Source organism: Doryrhamphus excisus, linkage group LG2, assembly GCF_037039965.1.
Source record: "Doryrhamphus excisus strain RoL-2023G ecotype Guam linkage group LG2, RoL_Dexc_Guam_v1.1, whole genome shotgun sequence".
Taxonomy (NCBI): Eukaryota; Metazoa; Chordata; class Actinopteri; order Syngnathiformes; family Syngnathidae; genus Doryrhamphus; species Doryrhamphus excisus.
The window spans coordinates 23,586,218-23,604,615 of NC_136358.1; positions in this window are offsets into that span (position 1 = coordinate 23,586,218).

Consider the following 18,398-nt stretch of genomic DNA (forward strand, 5'->3'; position numbering starts at 1 on the left):
ATCTCCTAGATGCAAAAATACATTTTTTACATGACATTTTTCCGGACTGGTCTTCAATTCGGCTTTTGTAGCTGCTTGTAAGCTCTGTGAATGTCAACACAATAAATCCCCTCTCCTTCAAATGTGCAGGTAAACCTTCAAGCGTTTCCCCTTATGCAATTCCAATCGGAGAAGGTATTTTATTGAAGTGGTCGCCTGTTTGCCCTCACATTAAACAGCACAGGAATGCGTTTCTGGGTTTGCCCAGGTTCTTTTGATGTGCGTTGAGAAAAGGAGCTCATTCACAGCTTGCGAGAGGAGGGGGGGGGGCTCAATGGCTTGGTTTGTCCTGGTGGGTAAACACTCGCTGAGGAGGCCCTCCATATACGGAGCGCGGCCCCCATAGCGTTCCATCTTGTGTGACAATGAACAAATTGGCATTGAAAGGCACTTACTGTGCAATAGCGCCCGGCGACACACCTGAGTAAATGAACGTAGCACGCCGTCCGAGAACAAAGACCACCTTGAACCCGACAGACCTCTTTGACACGCTTGATGTTTGACGCGCTTGACTTTCATTGCATGGGGGACCGCAGCAGATGTACCAAATACACACGTTCGGTATGCACGCATCATCAAATTGGAGCTAATGCAAGCACTGTATCATCGCTACTCGCCATATCCGTTAGCGTAGCGTTAGCGACAGACACACACAATCAGCACTCACATGGCTGCAAAAGTGTCATATAAAAGTGTAGTTACTACTTTTATATTTTAGTTGACACATGGAGACGTAGATGTTAGCTTTCCATGCCGATTCTAGTTTCAGTTAGCTTAGCATTAGCGACAGACACACACAATCAGCACTCAAATGGCTGCAAAAGTGTAGTTACTACATTTATATTTCAGTTGACATATGGAGACGTAGGTGTTAGCTTTCCATGACGATTCTAGTTTCAGGTAGCTTAGCATTAGCGACAGACACACACAATCAGCACTCAAATGGCTGCAAAAGTTTAGTTACTACATTTATATTTTAGTTGACACATGGAGATGTAGATGCTAGCTTACCTTGCCGATCCTTGTCTCAGTTAGCTTAGCGTTAACCACAGACACACATAATTAGCACTCCAGTGGCTGCAAAAGTGATATATAAAAGTGTAGTTACTACATTTATATTTTAGTTGACATGTGGAGACGTAGATGTTAGCTTACCTTGTCTCAGTTAGCTTAGCATTAGCGACAGACACATACAATCAGCACTCAAATGGTTGCAAAAGTGTCATATAAGATTGTAGTTACTACTTTTGTATTTTAGTTGACACATGGAGACATAGATGTTAGCTTACCATGCCGATTCTAGTTTCAGTTAGCGTAGCATTAGCGGCAGACACACACAATCAGCACTCAAATGGGTGCAAAAGTGTCATATAAAAGTGTAGTTACTACTTGTATATTTCAGTTGACACATGGAGATGTAGATGCTAGCTTACCTTGTCTCAGTTAGCTTAGCATTAGCGACAGACACACACAATCAGCACTCAAATGGGTGCAAAAGTGTCATATAAAAGTGTAGTTACTACTTTTATATTTTAGTTGACATATGGAGACGTAGATGTTAGCTTAGCATGCCGATTTTAGTTTGTTAGCTTAGCGTTAGCGGCAGACACACACAATCAGCACTCAAATGGCCGCAAAAGTGTCATACAAAAGTATAGTTACTACTTGTATATTTCAGTTGACACATGGAGATGTAGATGCTAGCTTACCTTGTCTCAGTTAGCTTAGCATTAGCGACAGACACACACAATCAGCACTCAAACGGCTGCAAAAGTGTCATATAAAAGTGTAGTTACTACTTTTATATTTTAGTTGACATATGGAGACGTAGATGTTAGCTTAGCATGCCGATTTTAGTTTGTTAGCTTAGCGTTAGCGGCAGACAAACACAATCAGCACTCAAATGGCTGCAAAAGTGTCATATAAAAGTGTAGTTATTACTTTTATATTTTAGTTGACACATGGAGACGTAGATGTTAGTTTAGCTAACATGACACTCCGGAAGCTATGTTAAAAAAATACTGTTGTGATATAAATAAATACTAAAATGCTAAAATACTTTTGCTGCTTTGACTTGAAAACATTTCCGTGTGGACAACCACGTAAAGATAAGCATGTTGTTTCCGTAAAAGTGTAGTTACTACTTTTATATTTTAGTTGACAAATGGAGACGTAGATGTTAGCTTAACTTGTCTCAGTTAGCTTAGCGCTAGCGGCAGACACACACAATCAGCACTAAAATCGGCTGCAAAAGTGTCATATAAAAGTGTAGTTACTACATTTATATTTATTATTATTATTATATTAACCACGTAAAGATAAGCATGTCGTTTCCGTAGTAACGGGCTGCCCATTAGCGTGACTTCCACCAAGAGTTACCGCCCAGTTAATGTTCCCATGGACGGAGACTGTCTTGACGCTGAAATTTTGCAAAAACACAAAGCAACAAGAAACGAACAAGAGCGTGAGGTAACCGCAAGCTGTGTAAACGTGATGCTAGCATAATAGCCGAGAACAAAGATGGGCGTTGACCCTCTTGTCCCCGACTGTCAAGCTAGTATGTACAAGTCAACGATGGAATTGTTGATGTGATTTATCTGGGACAGAAACGGACATTTATCTTATCTTCAATATTTTCGTTGTCTTGGTGACCAGCAGCTAAAAATAATCACGTTGCTTCCAAAACACGAGCGGAATGCACATCTTGTGGAAGAAAAACATTTAAAAATGGAGCCCCGTTCTTGTAGTCTGGATCAGATAATCAAACACACCCTGCCGTGACTCACCAGCCGACCGACCACTCCAGGATGCCGTGTTTGCCGTGTGTGTGCTTTAGCCCGGCATTCCCAGGTGAGGTGTGCTTGTTGTACTGTCTGTCATGTCTGTCACTGAGCGCTTCACACCGGTGGAGGTCCGGGGGCCGTGCTGCCCATTGTCAGCCTCAGGCTCCGCCCCCCCCAAAACCGCTCCCTTTGCCACTCGCCACGACTTTCCCAGTCTCACGACATGTACGGGTGTGAATCTCACATTCCATACTCATGTTGTTTTGAATTTTTTTGTTAGGGTTTTAGCGTCAAAATAGGTATTTCACATGATGCCTGTTGTTAGCTAGCTCATATTAACTAGTTTTCTCACGTTATAATGCACAGAAAAGGGATTAGGATTGGGAATGTTGGGCAAAATTCCCCCAAAAGTGCACTTCCCCTTTCAGTTTGTCAGCCACTTTGTAACACATTGAGTTGCTATGGTAACATACAGTATGGCTGCGTATATTTCGGTTTTCAACCGTGTACTTTTTCACCCTGTACAAGTATTCCAAATATGAATCCTACACTGTACATGAGCGTATATTGTATCTTTAAAAGACTGCACTTTTGTTTTGGTTTAGTTTGTTTTGATTACATTTTTCCTCAACTGGACTGCAATCTGATGAAAACAGGTTGAAACCAGATTGAAGCCAGAAGTTTTTAGTGGCAGGATATGCGTTCATCATCTTTGGCCCTTTTCAGGGTCTCCTCCGCAGCTTGGCTCTGTTTAGCTGCATTCCTGGTGGTTAAACATAAAATGGCAAATACGGTCTGTGAGTATAACGGTGGTATGGTGGTGTAGTGGTTAGCACACAACCAGAGGGGAAATCAGACTTTTTTTTTTTTGCTTTCCAGTTTTGGCTAGAATAAAATATACAACCCAAAAAAACATTTTAGCACAAATTTGAACTCGCTAATAGAAGTACTACTACTGCTACTACTACAGAGAGAACCAAATCAGGCTGCACAGTGGTCAAGCGTGCAGACCTCACAGTTAGGAGACCCGCGTTCAATCCCACCCTCGGCCATCTCTGTTTGGAGTTTGCATGTTCTCCACATGCATGCGTGGGTTTTCTCCGGGTACTCCGGTTTCCTCCCACATTCCAAAAACTTGCTAGGTTAATTAGCGACTCCAAATTGTCCATAGGTATGAATGTGAGTGTGAATGGTTGTTTGTCTATATGTGCCCTGTGATTGGCTGGCCACCGGTCCAGGGTGTACCCCGCCTCTCACCCGAAGACAGCTGGGATAGGCTCCAGCACCCCCACGACCCTTGTGACAATAAGCGGTCGAAAATGAAATAATATTACAACTTCCAATAGCCAATTATTTCCCCCACACAGCTAGGAGACCCAAGTTCAATTCCACCATCTTCTGTGTGGAGTTTGCATGTTCTCCCCGTGCATGCGTGGGTTTTCTCCGGGTACTCCGGTTTCCTCCCACATTCCAAAAAAAACATGCTAGGTTAATTGGCCACTCCAAATTGTCCATAGGTATGAATGTGAGTGTGAATGGTTGTTTGTCTATATGTGCCCTGTGATTGGCTGGCCACCAGTCCGGGGTGTACCCCGCCTCTCGCACGAAGACAGCTGGGATAGGCTCCAGCACCGTCACAATATAACCTTTACGTTATATGTTGTATTCTAATATATGGTTGCTTCCAAAACAACAACGCTCCACTTTTGCACCGTCCAGTCACATGACAAACAACTGATAAGTTCAACTCTTTGTTCGAGTTGGACTCATTGTATTAGCACCCCCCCCCCTCCTCCTCTATGTGCACATCATGTAAATTGCAGGGAAGGGTGGGTATGTAATTTCAGCGCGGACATGTGCGCTTAAATTAGCGTGCGGCGCGGTCAGTGGGGGCGAGCACACTGACGGAGCCGGGGGCCTTTTTTGCGGCAGGCGATTGGCTGCGTCGCCGCGCTAACACGCTGCGCTTTTCCAAAGCTTGTGACGGGGGTGCTTCTGATGTGGCCGACCGCCGTGGCCTGATGACGGGGGTTGCATGTGTTCCTTGACCCTGACCATAATGGACAAGGTTTTTACCCGCCGGAAGAAAATTACAGCCCCTCTGGAATGCTACTCTTATTATTTTCCGTACGAGAGCGAAGAAGACTGTTGGGAAAGCATGAAATGTGCACGTAGGCGGCTAATAGATGATTAGCGAATGGGAGGAGATGTTAAATTGGAACTGTTAACACATTTGACTTCCTTCCTGCACAGCCGCCTACGCCGTTAGATTCCACCCCGCCTCAGTCGTGTATCAGTCACTCCCTCCCCTGCCGGGATGCTGAATGCTGGAATGGCCGCCGTGGTCAGAGCGCTACGAGCCCCGCTTCCAATAAAACGGCATGAACTCACGTTGAAAAGGCATCAAACCTGCGGGTGCTGCTTGGAAGCTGCCAAAAGTGACTCGTAAATTGAAATGGTTTGATATATTTGGCCCCGCTCATCTGAGAAGGGGGGGGGGTTGTAGACTAACCGCACGGGTCAAGCCGGCGCCGAATTGCGGCCTTCGAGCAGGTGCTGATGCTCCTCATTAGCATTCGGGTCAAGTTTTGTTCCTCGCTTTGAAAGAGATAAAGATCAGTGAGATTAGCATGGCTGGGATTGGAATGGAATGGGGGGGGGCGTCTATGATGATACCAACAGCAGAAGATCAAAGGACCCCCCCATCCCCATCCCTGAGGCCAAGTGCTTGATGTTCTCACCTCGTCACCTGACCTGTCAGGTGTGCATGAGAGGAAACATCAGCTCGGTCACGTGAAATAGATGAGGTCCCTTTAAAGGACTACACCAGTGAAAGCACGCACGTTGACATCGTATCCACACTTTTCCATGGGAGTTACAAGCTCCTCCCCTTCCATAGCAGCTACTTTAACACACAACATTAAACACATAATATTAACAGCTATATCGAGAGCAGTGCTGCAAAGCATGATGGGAGATCGCACTTACTTCCTACTTACCCCAATTGTGGCAAAGTCGTAAAAGTTGCACAGCACAGCTGTTAGAGTGCTCGCTTCCCGCCTCGCCTCGGAGATGCTTGGTTCAATTCCAGATTAGAGCCCAAACCACCAATTTACTCTCACTTTTATTCTACGTTTTAGTTTATTTTCCACAGCATTTCAGTCCAGCTTCAGCTTCTGAACGGCTCATGCGTTTTAATCAAAATTTTTCTAAATTTTTAAACCTTTTCAAAGCGTTCCAGTTTTGCTTCAGCTTTTCAGAATTCACACACAATGTCTGCTGACATCGCATGATCTAGTTCGATGTTGATGTTCTCTTCCGTTTTGGGATGAACTTCCTGGAAACACTCCCAACTCACTTTCATTCTACGTTTTAGTCTATTTTCCACAGCATTTCAGTCCAGCTTCAGCTTCTGAATTTTGGATTTTCTCACCTTTCCAGTTTTGCTTCAGCTTTTCCGAATTCACATGCAATGTTTGCTAGTTCGATGTTGATGTTCACCTCTGATTTGGGAAAATGTTATTTGGGTTTTTAAGGTGGTGGTGGTGGTGGGGGGGGGGTTAGACAGTCCTAAACTTTAATTATTAAAATTAATGATTGTTTGCAATTCATTGCTTACTTGTTTTTTTGTTTTTTTTTTTGGCTCGATCCCATTTCTTCTTTTTGAATTTTCTAAACCAGATCTTTCCGATCTCCTGTCTGTGTGGCCTACAAGCTAACCACTCATCCACCGTGAAGCTAAAATGTAAATTAGCTGTAAGTTCTATTAGATTGATGCTAGTACGATGGTGACAGCCAGGTTCATGCACTCTGGGGACAGATGACTCCATTGACTCAAGTACCCGATTCACTTGAGTGAGTCACTCATAAGAACTCATGTCATTAACCGGAACGGAGGTTGCTTAGGCTACTGATTCATATAAAAGGGATTAGCATTTCTTCAGTTTGTGAGCATACCTTGTTGAGATGATTGACAGAAGTCAAAAAGGTGGGCTAAGACGTACGAGGGTAAAGGATGCACTGAGTTATTCCTTATCTCTTACGTGACAGAGACCGAAGTTCCTGGTCAGAAAAAAGTCTGATTAGAGTTCAGGGAGGTCAGCGAAGGAACAATCAGAAGAAACGAGGCTTCTGGGAAATGTTTGACAGCAGAGTCGACTGACGAGCTGATAATAGATGACACATATAAGACGTACTGTATGCTCACACAAGAAGTGGGATTTCCTCCCCTCCGTCACCTTGCTAGGAGCTGCATTAATCATTAACGACATGATTTCTTAAACAATCCTTCGCAATGTTGCCACTGATATGGGTCATCGTGAACGCTAGCAGGAAGTACATCCTCATCGACAATGATGGCCGCACTCCGCAGCCGCTTTATTAGGACTGGTGGCCAGCCAATCACAGGGCACATACAGACAAACAACCATTCACACTCACATTCATACCTATGGACAATTTGGAGTGGCTAATTAACCTAGCATGTTTTTGGAATGTGGGAGGAAACCGGAGAAAACCCACACATGCACAGGGAGAACATGCAAACTCCACACAGAGATGGCCGAGGGTGGAATTGAACCCTGGTCTCCTAGCTGTGAGGTCTGCGTGCTAACCACTCGACCCGCCGTGCAGCCCGCCGCAATACATAATGCATTTATATACAACACAATGTTACTCTGTGCCCTGCCATTGGCTGGCCACCAGGCAAAGACAGCTGGGATAGGCTCCAGCATAGAAAATGGATGTTTGTTTTACTTTGGTTTCAGGGGTAATCTGTTTTTATCAAAGCACGTTTTTAGTATAGTCATTTCATCTCCGACTTTACAGACGCCATTAATATTTGGCTTGAACCTGTTGACACCTACTAGCAAAGTCGTAAAAGTTGCATAGCGCAGCTGTTAGAGTGCTTGGATCCCGCCTCAGAGATGCTTGGTTCAATTCCAGATCAGAGCACAAACCACCAATTTAATTTACTCTCACTTTTCATTCTACGTTTTAGTCTATGGCCAGAGATGGTTGGTTCAATTCCTGATTTGAACTCTTACTTTCATTCTAGGTTTTAGCATATTTCCACAGCATTTCAGTCCAGCTTCAGGTTCTGAATGCCTCTTGTGTTCATGTACATATTGGGGTACTGCTACCCCAATTGCAGCAAATGAAGTTGTATAGCACAGATGGTAGAGTGCTTGGATCCACGGCTAGATATGGTTGGTTCAATTCCTGATTTACTCTTACTTTCATTCTAGGTTTTAGCATATTTCCACAGCATTTCAGTCCAGCTTCAGCATCTGAACAGCTCCTGCATTTTAATCTAAATTTTAGATTTTTAAACCTTTTCAAAAAAGTTGCTTCAGCTTTTCAGAATTCACACGCAATGTCTGCTGATATCACATCATCTAGTTCGATGTTGATGTTCTCCTCTGATTTGGGATTAATTTCCTGGAAACACCGGCATCAAGCATGCATGCATAATTTTGAGAAAATGTTATTTGTTTTTTTTTTGAAGGGGTGGGGGTTTGAGACAGCCTTAAACTTTAATGATTAAACTTAATGATTGTTTGCAATTTATTGCTTACTCGTTTTTTTTTTTTTTAATATTTGGGGGGGGGGGGCGCTCAATCCCATTTCTTCTTTTTGCATTTTCGAAACCAGATCTTTCCGATCTCCTTTCAATACAACTGTTTACTTTTACTATTTTTTTGCAACACTGATGATCCTGTCGATCTTGGATGTTCTGGAAATATTCCTGTTTTTTTTATTTAACGATTTTTAAATTCCGATTTTGCTCGGAATCTGCAGCCATATTGAAATAGTCCGGACAGTGCATGGCATGCAGCTCCACATATACTGTTTTTAGATGTGGAGCAATCACACGGTACCTTTTGGCCTTTCACGTGAGTAAATCAGAGATGAATAAAACACTAGAAAAAAACAAAAAAAAAAACAAAAACAACACATGCATCAATTGCGACACTCTCTTGACGGCTACAAATCCTTTTCGAGGCTGTAAATACGAGCGAGTAATTACAGTTAAAAATGTGTGTAATTGCTGCGAGTCTGACAGGACACGCGGTGTGGGCGGCGGCCACACCTGCTCATCATCATTATCATCAACAATTATGAAGAGTTAAAAAGCTCGCCGTGATTAACAGGATGTTGCATCCTAGTGTGTGTGTGTGTGTGTGTGTGTGTGTGTGTGAGTCACATTTATTGTGAAAAAGCTGCAGGAGGCTGCTCGACACGTGCTGCCTTTTGTGTCAACCGCTAGACCTGAAGTCGGGGAGACCCCACCTCGAACAACGCGGCCATCAAACTATTTCGGAGTCTGCTTGTCTTCATGTGGTTGGGTTTCTATATCGGGCATCCCACCCCCCGACCCCACAAATTACACGAAGGGAATAATCTGCAGTTACATTATTACAACCAGTACAAAGTCAACACCCCGCAGCAACCCCCCCTCCACTCCCCAAGAGGATGCACCCCAAACGTCTTATTTGGACTCATCTGCGAGTGGTTACGGCACCAAAGCGCCATATGGCTGCAGGATGGAAAATTAGAGAGCCAGCGGGCCCTTTCCCCCGGCAAGCAAGCTGATTGGGTAAACACACCAGCTTTGACAAAGCGGTTGGCCTCAAGACCAGTATGGAGGGTGGGGTCGGGGGTTGGTGGTTGGGTTGTTGGGGCCTGCTGCTTTTCAGCTCGCGGCCCAACTAACTGGCACTCAAGTCCAATTTTGGGGGTCACAGGAAGCTGTCCGAAACATATCAGCGGAACGCCGCGGATTCTTCCCCGCAACGCCGTCAGGTGACCAACAAATAGCGTACATCAGGCTTTAACCTGGTTTTGTAACTCCAACGGGGGTGTCAAGTGGACCATCACTGTTTACCGCAGGAAGGATGGAACAGTTCAGAATTAGATCCCCCTGGAAAAATATCTCAAAAGTCGAATTCTTCGCCTCGATAAATCTCATAACATCTCAGCAAATCTCGTGAGATTTCAGTTCAATGAATCACAGAAGTTGTAGCAAACGACCATAGAACCAAAACGCAAGTGCAGTGGAACCTCGGTTAGCATCATAAATTCATCCCAGAACGTCCAACCCTAACCAAAACTCTAACCCATTTTCCCACAAGAAAAATTACAATTAATTCCATTCATTCAGTCATTTTCTATCAATATTTTGTCATACTTTTACAAATAATTATAAATGCATGCTGTTTAAATCGGGGTGGCCAAATGCGGCCCATGGCTGCTTTTCATTTGCTCACGGCACATTCTAATCGTATCATTTCACCAAATAAAACAGTAAAAATATAAAAAATCAGCAGTCATTTGCCAAGAAAGTGGGAATGTGCAAAGAAAAAAATTAAATAAGAATAATGATAATAATTCACAAGAATAATGTGGTAATATTATGAGGAAAAACGCCATTTTAGTTGCATAAAATTGAAAGCAAAATTTTTTTAAAAATGTTTTAAGTTGTAATTATGAAAAACAGGCGAAACAACAAATACAGTTGTTGTTTTTGGAAAATGACTTGTAGAAAATAACGTTACAAAAATAAAGGCAAAATATTAGAAAAAGGAAAGTTGGCATTTTTGGAAATTTCAGTTGGGGAGAAAGTCGTAACATGTTTCATTCATAAAATATAAAATAACGTTACAAAAATAAAGGCAAAATATATGACAGAGGAAAGTTGGCATTTTCGGAAATTTCAGTTGGGGAGAAAGTCGTAATATTACGAGAAGAAAATTCACAGAGATTATTCAAGAATGCAGTTCAAAGATTTGGAAAAAAAAAGAAAAATTACAAAAAAAGCGATGTTGATACTACAATACTTACATTATTGTATGCAAGTAAAACTATCATTGGAAAACTATAAAAAAAAAATTTCGAGTTATCATTTGTAGTGTAACTGTGTTAGCGAGCAAAAAACTACAGTCGACCACTGATGACTTCATCAATGTACTGACTTCTGCTTCCTGTTTCCATGCGTTAGCAAGCTAATAGGCTGCTAACGAGGATGCTTGGACGTAAAAAAAGTACCTTAAGAACAGTTGGTATTTTTTGAACTCGGACATAAAACTCGGACATAGTTGATGCACAATTTGCTCGTAAGAATAAGAATAATGAGAATAATAAGAATAATGATAATAATTCACAAGAATAATGTGGTAACATTATGAGGAAAAATGCCATTTTAGTTGCATAAAATTTAAAGCAAAATTATGAAAAACGGGCGAAACAACAAATACAGTTGTCGTTTTTGGAAAATGACTTGTAGAAAATAACGTTACAAAAATAAAGGCAAAATATTAGAAAAAGGAAAGTTGACATTTTCGGAAATTTCAGTTGGGGAGAAAGTCATAACATTACGAGAAGAAAATTCACAGAGATTATTTAAGAATGCAGTTCAAAGATTTGGAAAATAAAAGAAAAAAAACTGCAAAAATTTGAAAAAACCCAGATGTTGATACTACAATACTTACATTATTTTATGCAAGTAAAACTATCAGTGGAAAAAAACGCTTTTTCGAGTTATCATTTGTAGCGTAACTGTGTTAGCGAGCAAAAAACTACAGTCGACCACTGATGACTTCATCAATGTACTGACTTCTGCTTCCTGTTTCCATGCGTTAGCAAGCTAATAGGCTGCTAACGAGGATGCTTGGACGTAAAAAAAGTACCTTAAGAACAGTTGGTATTTTTTGAACTCGGACAATGTTGACGCACAATTTACTCATCCTCCGTCGACTCCCCCCCCCCGGCTGCCTTGGTCTGGATAAAGTCGCTAAAGTCTCAGTACTCTAGTCTTACACTCTAATTCTCACAATGTTGGCTCATATGTGGATAAACGTGCATGTCCTCGAACTAAACACTGGAGACAGATTTGGTATCAACGCAAATCCCTTCTTCTCACGACTTTCAGCGGAGAAAAGCATCTTTCCGAAAAATCGTAGTGCCAAGGACACCCAACCACCAGGAAGCATCTCTTCGCTGGCGAGTCGTCGGCTAATTTAACATGGCTTCCAAGCTTTGATGTCATGTGTTGCAGCAGCCCGACCAGGTTTTGTTGTGACCAATCCGTGTCGTCCAAAGCGGACGCTGCCATTCAAGCTCAAGGGGAATGGTCTCTAAACAGGAGCTGATTGACAGACCTGTAATTATTGGAGTGTGTGTGTGTGTGTGTGTGACAATGCGGCGCAGAGTGACGCTGATGTCAAACACATGTTCCCCCTCCGCAGCCTGTACAGAAATAACCCAGCCTATTTCTGTGCCGGCTGCTGGTTAGCATGCAGGCTCCAGCCACTGATGTTTGCAATCTGGCCGCCACAGAAGGTTTTTACATGATCACTAATTCCAGAAAAAGTGGTCGGCCGAAGAATCCATCTTTGTTTTTGCTGCTGTTGCCATGCGCTCGTGCCAAAAAATCACAGGAAGGCAACAACAGTAACAACAGTACGTACGTTTTTGAGCTAAATATTTTGCCCCAGTTTTTGTACAATTTTGCGTAACGGTCCTTTTACCCTGGGCTGTATTGTTCCGGGGAATCAAGTGTCTAAACCAGGGGTCTCAAACACGCGGCCCGCGGGCCAAACGTGGCCCGTAGGACACTAGTTTGAGGCCCCCGCCTTGATATGAAAGTTTAATGTTAGTGCGCCCTGCGCAAGTTTGATATGGATGCTGTATGGTATCATGTACCCAGAAAAATTATTACGTTTGATTAATGTTCATGTTAAAGGTTAAATAACTGTTAATAGTTATCCTCCCTATCCGTGTGGAAGTGGTAAGTTTTTGGGTATTTAAGTTTAAAGGAAATAACTTGAAGGCTACCGTTTAGGTCGCTCGCTCTCTAGTTTGCGAGTTAGCATGTGTCTCAAGAACCTGCAGTTGCGCAATATGTTGTAAATAAAAAGAGTATAAATGTGACTATAGTCGTGTTTTGTCATGTCTACAGGGCTCTAATAATGCTTTATTAATTTTAATCTGAAAAAAATAATTTGTCTACCCACCAACTATATGTGGTTTCTTAAGTTTTTATTATTTGCTGTTTTATTATTATTATTATTATATTTATTTATTACTGATTGATTGATTTTCTTTATTCTTAACCCTAACCCTAACTCCACACAGAGAATTGAACCCAGGTCTTGCAGATTTCCAGACTGGGTGGCCAACATGCAAACCACTCGACCACGGTGCAGCCATTATTTTCCATACAATATATTTTTCCTCCAAGTTTTTGGGTGTCTTGAACATACTACATTACATGATTTCCTATGAGACCAGGGTTCAATTCCACCCTCAGCTATCTCTGTGTGGAGTTTGCATGTTCTCCCCGTGCATGTGTGGGTTTTCTCCGGGTACTCCGGTTTCCTCCCACATTCCAAAAACATGCTAGGTTAATTGGCCACTCCAAATTGTCCATAGGTATGAATGTGAGTGTGAATGGTTGTTTGTCTATATGTGCCCTGTGATTGGCTGCCGACCAGTCCGGGGTGTACCCCGCCTCTCGCCTGAAGACAGCTGGGATAGGCTCCAGCACTCCCCGCGACCCTTGTGAGGATAAGCGGTAGAAAATGAATGATCTCCTATGGGAAAAATCACTTCAGTTTTCCCAGTTTGTGTCTTACATGGACCAGGACTACAAATTTGGTTGATTTATAAACGCTAAATAAAGTTCCTTTACCCTTGTAGTTGGCATCTGCTACACCGCTAGGATTGGTTAGCATCGTGTGTAGCGTGTATATTTGTCAGTAATTTAGCGCAGGCTAATTGTAGGAACCAATGATATTTTACAGCAGTAGGGGGAGCCAGAGAGCAGAAAGAACTTCCTGTATGAAATGAAAAGAGAAAGTCCCAGTGGTGCCTTTGAAGCTGCGTGTTTTCTCTTCCAGGAGAAGATTTTGCTTTCTATTGTGTCACCAGAAAAGACTTCTGCGTTCCCAGACGGCCTCCAGTAACATTTATTTGGGAGGTTTTGTTCATGAAACGTCAAAAAAGAACGCCGATGCTAAATCACTTCATCTTTTCACAGTTGCTTTAAATTTTTTTTTTTTTTTACAATTATTTGTTTTAACTTTGATAGAGATGTTTGCTTTTCAAACAAAGGAAAACCTGGCCTTTATGGATATGCCATTTCCACACAATTCCCATGGCGGGACATGTTGGGGCACCGCAGCCCGTAGAATGGGAATACAAGGGGCATATTTGGAAAAGTCGAGGCTCTTGTCTTTTGGTTTGGATAAGAGTGCGGGGATGACACATTTATTAACTTGCAAAACAAACATCTACAACGCAGCCAGCACCCTTTCTTTGTGTTTGTTTGGGATGGCGTGACAGAATTCAGGAACGTTTTCCAGGAATAGCAAGATACTTCCAGGTTCTGTCAAGCATTTTCTCTGTAGAGCATATTATTTTTTTATTTTCTGTATGTTTAGTAAAGGGGGCCTATTATTACGCTCAGTTTTCCTTTGTATTGAGTTGTGAACTCCTATAGAGCAGCATGCAATAACCAGCACAGAAAGTCTTCTAGATCTTCCAGAATTTACACCTATTCCAGCTGTATTTCTTTGCATTTTGAAAACGGTCCAGTTTAATTTATCCCACCACGGCCCACTTCCTGGTATGCCCACTCCGCTGTAATTAGTCACACTCCCAAGGACTTCTGGATACATAGCTCAGCGTTTACTAATTAAAACTAATAAGACTATAATTTGTTGTGGCTTTTGTTTGCAGCACACAAAGAATTAAACATGCGTAGGCTAAAAAGCGTAAAGAAAGAAAGCCATTTGCGGACCACATTTTTATGGGCCTGTGAACAAAAACATTAGCCACATTTACATGGACCCAAATATTCCAATTGCATCTGGTTTATTTGCTCAAACGGAAGAAATGTAACCTTTGTATACACCTCATTGCCAAAGAAAGGTGCAGATCCGAATGAATATATAATCGGATTCACAGGGGTGGAATATTCCTTTCCCCAATCCGATTGAGGCATCTTGTACCCGCTCAAACGGAAAGTAGTCCGTGTGCGTGTTTTTCTTCTTCTGTTGTTTATTGGCGGTTGGCAAGCAGCTTTCGTGTGCATTAGCGCCATCTGTGGAACAGAATCTAAACTCTTCTATACGCCATTCACAAGTCCAGTTTTATTAAAAAAGAAAATACATATCTATATAAAACATGTGCCAAGCTTAATTATAAAATATTAGCAAGATTGAACTTTATCTTTTCCTGTTCCTGGGTGCGTTCTTTCAGCGAATGCTGAGATATGACGTAACATGCAGCTCGAGACGTTCTTCCATTTAAAAAAATGGAGGCGAGCAATCGGCACTGGACTTCTGCGGAAAGTTTGTTTTTGATTCAAACTAAATTCAAGACTGGACAAAGGAAAAACTGGCAATACGGAGTTATTCCAACAAGTGGAAGAAAAACTCTGGGAAGTCGGTATCACGTGATGTTGGTGTTAAGTTTTACTGGGCATGCCCCATTGACTATTCTGGTTGATTATAGCGGCGCATGTAGACAAGGGATTGGAATATTCCTTTCCATGCATACCAATGTTTTCGGAAAGGTCATTCGGAAAGAGAAAACCAACTAAGTCTGACAAATCACTGACACACATACACAGTACAAGTATAGCTGATTAGTAAACGACATATACAGCAACTTCTCATCTGTCTGTGTTATTTTTAGCCCCGCCTCGTTCCAATTAACCACGCTCACTGAAATTGACATCGATTGATGAGAAGTTACTATAACTATACCGTAACTATCCTAGTTGCACTATATTGACGTCCGCAAGTCCCTGCTAGACTGAATGTGATTAATGACGCAAATGGAATCACATTTGTGCAAAGAAATCCGACTAAAAGAAATCTTTACGGCCCTGATCGGTGTCTCCAGTGAGGGTTGCTGAGGTGTTTTATCATTGCTGAGGTTGAAAAAGCCTGTGTGGCCCCAATTAGTTGTGATTTTAAGTCTGGCAAGAGGAGTTGATCGTGTTTCACACGCAAGAATAACACGGTTATGAACAATTTAGCGCTAAAAACAGCACTCAAACTATGTATTTAGCCGGAGGCTTCTTGGGAGGTCCCCGGCCCCCAGGCTGGGTAGGACCACTGCTTTGGTGATTCCCGGCCTCGCTGCCGGCATGACTGCACTTGCTGATGCGGCACAGCTCCCCCCCCCAAGCTCATATTCAAGTCTATTGCACGACAACTATTTATTGAAACGTTTGGCTGCTCTTCAAGGTCACGTGACGCCCGTGTGTGTGTCAAGGCCAGCTAAATATAACACTCAGCTCCTGCGTGCTTTAAGCTAATATTGTTGTAAAGTCTGGAAAGTCGGGACCACACGCACCCTGCAAACTCCCAGCACACGGGAGCCGCATCTGCTTCTTTCCTCGGAAGGAAGTCCGCCGCATTCCGTGGCTTCACCTGCCAACCGTGTCCAGGTGACTCAGCTGTCACTTTGTGACGACCGCGCCACCAGGCGGCTTTGACGTCACGCCAGGGATATCAGAGGATTCCCCTCAGTTGCTCGGCGACGCGAGTAAACGCCGGGGTCGGGGACTCCTCTCCGCGGCGCACCTGGGAAGACGTGTTGTCTCATCTTTCCACGTTGAGCAACCCTTGTTATTTTCCACCGGGTCATATAACCGCAGCCATAAAATCATTTAACTGTTTAGGTGTGTGTGTGGTCTCCATGGCAACCAAACAAGTTATGAAAGGGAAAGGTGAAGGTGATACGCTCCTGTTTTAATGACAGATGAAAGACGCTTTGTTTAGACGCCATTCATCACATCATCCGTGTCTGTCCAGCCCGAACACACCGGTAGGACTCGAACCTGTGACCGTACATCCCCACTAAACTAGCATTATGTTGAGCAGAGCCAGCCAATGAGCTAAAAGCCCCAAGGCTCACAACCCAAAGTCCAGCCCAGTTCTTAAAGGGGAAATGCATGTTTTTCTGTTTTTTCCCCCCCACATCATTCACAATATTTCTTTCAAGTTAATATGAGCTTGCTAACAATGGAGTCGTGGGAAGTGCCTGAAGACAACAAACAAATCGGTGTACACGACACGCGCTTCAAACACGGCCCAAATGCTCTCATTGGACAGCTGCACTGGAGAAGTGGCGACACTGACGGGAGCGATTGCAGACCGTCAACCGCAGCCCGACACACAACCAAAGTTCCTCCTGCACTGAAAGTGCTACACAGTGTCTGCATGCTCCCAAGTCCTTGTCCGCATTGGCTTGATGATCCCATCGACAGCCTCAAACTCACCACACCCTACTACCTAAGGGTTCGCCCCCAAAAGCTCCACCTTGGTGAGACAATTTTTGAGGCACTTTTTGCAGGGTGCAAAATTTCTAAACTATCACTCTCACAAAGGCAGGAGGTCTTTGACAGGACAGGAAGTCAAAACACATGCCACTTCCCTTTGTGTCATAGAGCGAGTGGTCATTTTTCGCTATTTCGTACACGTCTTTTCGAAGCCAGGTAAATGATGGAGGACTCACCTTAAGGTGACTTAGTAATTCCTTATGGATGTAAATATATAGCAGTTTACTTTACTACTTGTGAACCGTTTAGGGTTAAAATGTCTGATAAATGTGATGAGGCGAGGCGAGGCAAGCCCCCCCACCCCCAATGCGCCTGCGTAACATGGCGAGTAAGGAGTGCTTGACTTCTTTTTATGCTTATAAGACAGTTAAGAATACCAAAGCATGTCTTTGACTTGTTATTGTGGTTGTGTTTCACAGCGGTTAGCTTATTTTTACACTTAGGACCCTTAAGGTGAAAATTAACTACATTAACTACACCACCTGTGTAGTTAATTGACGTGTGTTATGATGTCTACATTTTGACACGGGAACAGATTGGGATGTTTGCAGACAGATACACACGAGATATGCACAGTACCTCTAATCTGGGCCATGGCATTCTAACCATTAAGGTGCGAGGATACGCATGCCAAGTCTATAATAGACTACTTCAAGTGCAGCACAATCTGATCTTAAGTGTTTTTTGGAACAATAACAATAATAACAAGTGCACTTAGAAGGAAGTCATTGTCTCATTAGAGCGGAATCAGCCTAAAACATGAGGCACATTCTCCAGAAGCTAACTATCTTAGCTTGGATTGATGCGATCAGAGAGGCATCCATTAGCCAGTGTTTAATTACTCTGCTAATTACTTTGCAATGGCGCAGTGGCTTGATCGTGTCTACGACATGGGAACAGCTGTTCCTAATCAAGTGTCATGGCAGTGATGTTGAATCCGGTCACCTGCGCGGCGTGACTCACATGACCCAAAAACGCAATGTCCCTTTTATAGCAGTGAGCTCACACGGGACCACTGTGGTCTCTCCGACCTGGACCCGAGTACAAAGGCCACAGTGTGGCTGGGAGCATCCCTGCGACCACAACTTGACTCACATCCTCTCTCCCCCCTGTCCCCCGAGCATGTTTACGGAACGTGAACTGGTGCTACGTGGACCATGATATCACAGGTCGGGGTGGTGTTTCCAGGAGACGCATGGATGCGAAGGACCTGGAAGAACGAT